The 6,225-nt window shown below is 30.8% G+C and overlaps 1 long non-coding RNA gene across 1 annotated transcript in view; it reads left to right on the forward strand.

Annotated features, from left to right (window-relative positions):
- LOC139427247 (uncharacterized) overlaps nt 1-5,136 on the forward strand; it is a 12,703-nt gene extending 7,567 nt beyond the window's left edge. Inside the window, exon 2 of the long non-coding RNA XR_011638385.1 lies at nt 4,654-5,136. This is a non-coding gene — a long non-coding RNA (uncharacterized lncRNA). The remainder of the gene's footprint in view (nt 1-4,653) is intronic.
- The last annotated feature ends 1,089 nt before the right edge of the window (nt 5,137-6,225 follow it).

A 6,225-nucleotide genomic window follows, 5' to 3' on the forward strand; every position in this document is an offset into this window, starting at 1 on the left:
CTAAGTACCGAATTCGACAGAATTTTTCTCAGTACCGAAATCGTCAGAATTTTTCTAATTTCTGACGTTTTTGGTACTTAGAAAATTCTGTCGATTTCGGTACTTAGAAAAATTCTGTCGATTTCGGTACTTAGAAAAATTTTGTCGATTTCGGTACTTCTAAATATTTTCAAAGTACCGAAATCGTGAAATTTTTTCTAAGTACCGAAATCGGCTGAAATTTTCTAAGTACCGAAAAAGACAGAAATTTTCTATGTCAAAACAGCTTCTGAATATTTTCTAAGTACTGAAAAAGGCAGAAATTTGTGTTGACATGCTAGTGGGTGATGGTTTCTTCCTTAATGGTGAACCAAAGGCAATATTGTTCTACTATTTAAATCGTAGTACAGATGATGGTAATAATCACCTGGTCTCCGCATCAAGCTACCCAAGTCTCCACATCAGGCCGGGTACATTGCACTAGAGAGGTTTCTGAATGGGACATGATCGGCGAAAGTGAAATCCGATTATGTTGGAGAAAAAGTGTTTGCGTTTTTATGCAAACTAAGGAAGGTAAATGTTTGAGCTTCTCTAACGTCTCTTCTCGGTTTTTTTACTTTTTTCCCAAAGGCCAAAAAGTATTTATTTTGTCCATTTGGAAATTATTTATTATTATCATGGGGAAATTATTTATTATTATCGTGATATAGAAATTATTATCAAGGCAAAAAATTATTTAGTATGTCCCAAAAATTACAAACGATTGGACAAATCAATTAAAGAAAAATAGATTGAAATAGACACGCATGGTTTTTGCGTTTTGTTTAGGTAAGTAGCTTCTTTATTTATTTATTTTGCTTTATTGTTGACTGAAAAACTACTAAACAATATTTTCTCCATCATTCCAACTAAGATATTTGATTATTCTTTTCCAGGGTACAAAATGTGATAATAAGACAAATGCATGTTTGGTATAGTTAAAATACAATGTATCCTTTGATTACATGAGCTTGACGTCTAAAATATGAAAGACCTCATGGGATTTCATAATTTGAGAACATTCTGTAATAACAATAATACACCATGATACCCGAACTCAAATCTACCCTACTGTCATTTTTCATTAAAATGAGTTTTTACAAACACTGCGGAAGGAACTCGTTATTAAAGTCCTTCTTTTTTGATCTTAGAGCTCTAGAAATGGGTATGGGAAAGTTTTTATTAGGCATTCACAACATTGAATTGAAATTAATTTTTTTATACATAATTAATCAACTTATGTTTTACCTACAAATCTTCAACATTAATTCCTTTATAAATAATTATAATAAAAGCTTAATTTTAGTTTAGGCATTTATTAATAATTCAAATTTTTCAAATCGTCGATGTTGCAAAAATTATTGACGATTTGTAAAATCAATTAAAGAAAAATGAATTTAAATAGATGTAAGTGTGTTTAGGTAACTCTTTTTTTTGACTCGATATTTTATAATTAATTGCAAATTTCTTTAACAGAAGGCATTGTTGACTGGAAAACTATTAGACAATGCTTTCTCCTACAAGCAAGACTATTCCTCAAACTTCAGTTCGATGGGTACCAGTTTTACTGGGCAGTAAAGGCGGAATATACACAATGCCGCACTCCCACACTGCCAAAATCATGCCGTAGGTCATGAAATTGTAGACCTTTAACTTTCAAGACCCTTCTGGGGAATCTTTTACTTTACTTGCCAGTCCATTCATAACTGAAACGTTTTTGCGGTCACCTTTTCTTTCAACTGCACTATCATATTTTTCCAAAGACAGGTTATTTTAGAAATATTAGTTTATAGTTCATATATCAGAGACATCTGCTTACGTATTTAGTAATTAATTGTGACACTTGGTAAAAAGAAATATTTTGGTATTTTAAGCAGAACGTAGCATATGGCACATTTAAATACCAATCCGTTCTCTTTTAATTGATTGTTGATGAATTATGGACCACCTGGTACAACTTTATTTAATTCTTTGAAAATGATGAAATACTTCATGAAATTACTCTTTTTAACATTTTGTCACTAAAAATAATAATTTTTTCTTAAAACGTCTTTAAATCACCGTAAAGAATGTAAGAAACATTGCTCTCATTGTTTTAATGCCTTTTTTGTGAGAGTAGATCATGATGCAAAATAACCATCGAAACACCTATTTTTACTTATGATAGGATTTTTGCAGTATTCTATCTTAATCTACATCTCTAATCACACTAAAGTTTTCGAATATATGCAGATTTTAACAGTGCTAATTATTTCTTGCGTGTGAAATTTAAAGTTACAGAACCAAACACAAATCACATTTCCATGAAAAACAAATCTACATTTGAAAAAAGGGTGTTTTTAAAATTTGATTTCTTCGTGACTATTCGACCAATTTCGTTCAATTTTTTTGCTATTTAAAATTACATTGTTTAAAAGGATATAAAAATTGTATACCTTATAATAAAGTTTATCGATTATTATTAAATAAAATAATAAAAAATAATAAATATTTTCTAAAAGTTATATTTTCAATGGAGTTATCTTTTGAAATACAATTTCTTAATTTTGTGCAAAAATATTTCAATTCGCTTAAAAAAGTCTCGAAATATGATGAAATACGTAATAAGTAAAATTAACAATAAGGGACTCAAGCTTTGGACCGCTCTCCTAACTGAACCATCGGGACCTTATTTCCCAGATTGCCGCGACTCCCTATATTTTGGAGGTTAAAAATCGAAATCCGTTTAAAAAAAAGAGAACAAAAGGTATGTTTATTCAGACAAAGTACGTTTGTGTGTCTGATTTCGTGACTTAAAATATCGTTTGCACTAATAAATGAGCTTATTTCCTATTGAACTTTTAAGATGAGTAATAAATAGAACGTGAAGAACCGATCATTACAACAAAGTTATTCTGAGTGGCTCATTTTTATTTTGGGCACTACATATCTAGGACACGTGAATTTCAAAATATACTCTTATGATATTTTTAACGTGACGAAAAAAAAAATCTGAATAAAATAATAACGATTTGTGACCTCCAATACCAACAAAAAGAAGTTTTCAATTCTGGAAGATTAGCTATCATGGATAAGGACAAGACACTTTCTTTAATTTGTTCGACGCAGGATAGCTAATTCAATTTATAAGCTGGCTCCCATTAAGAATAAGTTCTTTCTGAGTAAAACAATTTTTGTAGATTTACTTTCTCAGTGTGCTAACAAGATTTCAAGAAGAGCCATTCGTCTAATGCATACTACTCTAGATTTGATTTTTCTTGGGATATCTGAACAGATTTTATTATACAGTTTCTCTGGTAGTTTGTAATGAATATTGTTTGTATTATATATTGGATTTGATAACAAGCTACTTCGAAGACTTCTAAAATTACCGCTAATTTTTAAAATGTTTGTATTTGTAACATGATTAAATGAAGATTTAAGTAAGTGCAATAAGATAAAAAAATTTATTAGGTTAAGTTTATCATATTGCTTCAAAATTCATAGTTGTGTCTAGCAGTGATGGTTTACAGAATAGAGTGTTCGCCTCTCAATATGGTGACCAGGTACGAATCCATGCGGTGGCTGGTTGACGCGAATTCCGCTTGTGCCGAATACAATTTTGATGTAAAATATCTTTAGTAGCTAACGGATTAGAATCCCCTTGATATCAGGCTAGCCATGGAAAGTTTTCGTGTTTTTCCTTTCCATGTAACGCAAATGCGGGTTAATTCTTTCAAAAAAGTGACGAAGACTAGTTTTTCTCAATGCTTGATCCAAGAGTTCACTTGTCGTCCCAGTTGGATTCAAAATAACAAGGCTAAGGAGTTGAACATTAATAGTCATAAACTCAGAATCGGGTCAACCGTTCTAAGCCATCTATATAACAAAAATAAAAAATTGTCATTTCTGAGCCGCGGTGAAGTGACGCAGGTTTGAATTCTTGCGGTGACTGGTTGATACGAATTCTGCTCTAGACTCGCAATGACCACAGTGCTGCCGTAAAATATCCTCAGCGGTAGATGGATCATGGGTTAGAACCTCCTCTCCATGCAGCGCCGGTTAGTTCCATCCCAAAGTTCAAACACGAGGTTTGTCTTGATGCCAGGAATTGCCATCTGGATTGGATTACTAAATTACCGAGTTGAACATTGATAGTCGTCAGAATTGGATGGACAGTCGGACTTTTTACATAAAACTCAGTTAACAAACAATATATATATTTTGATAATTATTTATTGCCTTTTCTTTTAACATATTTTTAGTTTACGAAAAAATATTTTCTTACTTTACGGAAATTCCGTTGTAGTTTGAGAGCATGCAATAACCAAGTTTCATATTTTTTCTTAGAGAAAGCAAAATTTATTTATGATATATTATGATTGATACTCGACATATAAATTTTTTAACTTTGCAAACATCAGGTTTTCAGATGAATTTTTTAAACAAAAATAACCGCTTATTCTACTTTATAATTAATGGAAAATTCTTTCTCAAAAATTCGTAAACATTTAGAGTTCTGTAGAGTCTTCCCATGTTATTTACACTCTTAAAGAAAAGCAAAATATAATACCATAATAGAGAAGAAACAACCAGTGGCTAAAATAAATCCAATCTTGAAACTTTCCGATAAAATAGAAATGTTTCTTTTTATAGGATTTTCAGTTGGACAATCTGTCAGAGAAGTCTTGTGAAAAGAAGAACGTCGGATGTTCCTTTCCCGGTGATGGCAACGTCACCAACCGAATATCCTAAGCTAACATCCGCAAGGACAGCTATCTATCCGTTTTGCCCCAGTGACCAGGGGATGGAAGAGGTCTGTTTTCAGGAAATCAACCCTCAGGATAGGGAGATACAAGAGAAGAACAACTGTTCTTTGTTTTAGAACTTTTTCTCTCGCTGTTTTCATAGAACTTATTCTTGGATAGTCGATACTTAATGGCTTGGATTTAATTTCACCTTATTTCTTATTTGTATTTGGGAGTGGATAAAGTTCATTTTTTTTCTTTTTTTTATGCAATTATTTTTAATGAGATTATTTGAACGAAATCCACTCTAAAGAAGGAACGAAATTCTCTTTTTATTTAATATTTTGTGTGTAAATAAACTTCTTCTTGAATAAATCTTGTTCTTTAAAAATGACGGGCTTGGGGCTATTTATTTACAAGCTACACATTCTCCAAAGGTGATATTTTGCATCAAACTGCTCTTCAGTATTGTTTTCAGTTAGATACTTAGCAAGTCTTCAGAATTGATATTCGATAACAGTGTAATATACAGAAACTCTCTATTTCTCAATCTGTTCGTGGTTCGATTCTATTTTAAATCATTCGAATTTGATTCTGATTAGTATTAATTACGTTTTTTGATAATAAAAAAAATATACCATTCTGTGGTGATCACCGGGACCATATAATTGTTGGCATATCCATTCGGGATATAATATATTAGGTTTGTTATTAATTATTGTTATTATTAACTGTTAATAATTTTCGTTCATCGTATTTGGAATTTTGATCATTGCTAGTATTCATCGTAAATTTGCATTGTAAACAACGCATATTTTTCCATAGAAACTTAAAATATGAATACGAAATAGCATAACTTATTTACTAATGTTAAGAGCATTAATAATTTCTTTTTCCATTCTTAAGAATTTAGTTGCTTCATTTTTTTTTTCTACCTTTATATCAGAGACGCTAAGTTCTTCATTTTCTGCAAAAGATTTTATAGAGTGGAAGATAGAGAATTAAAAATTTAGCTTACCGATATCAACACGGAAAAAGAAACACATGAAAACTCTAACAAAGACGTTTAATTTCTTATAAAATATTTTACTATTTATATGTAGTGATGAATATGCACAAAATGCATACCACCCACATTTTAATGTTCAGCTTTATTTAATGGTGTTTTTTGGTAACTTTGAAAACTGTGTCTTGCAAGTTCTTTCAATCTGTTTATTTTAACCCTAGAACTAGTGAACCTCAATTGCAAAGGGTTAATTCAGGAATATAATATCTATTTACTAATTAATTTTCCTAACTCATAGCAATAGGAAAACTATCTTGTAACTAAATTAAGTAAATATATTATTCAAAATTACTTTTAAGGCATAACAAAAGTGAAAATCAAATAAAGATTTTACTATTCTGTTAAAAACATGCTCCATTATACAAAAGTGACTTTAAACATAAAGTGCCACTCAGATCTGTCCCAGATACTCTC

Source organism: Parasteatoda tepidariorum, chromosome X2 (assembly GCF_043381705.1).
Source record: "Parasteatoda tepidariorum isolate YZ-2023 chromosome X2, CAS_Ptep_4.0, whole genome shotgun sequence".
NCBI classification, from domain to species: Eukaryota; Metazoa; Arthropoda; class Arachnida; order Araneae; family Theridiidae; genus Parasteatoda; species Parasteatoda tepidariorum.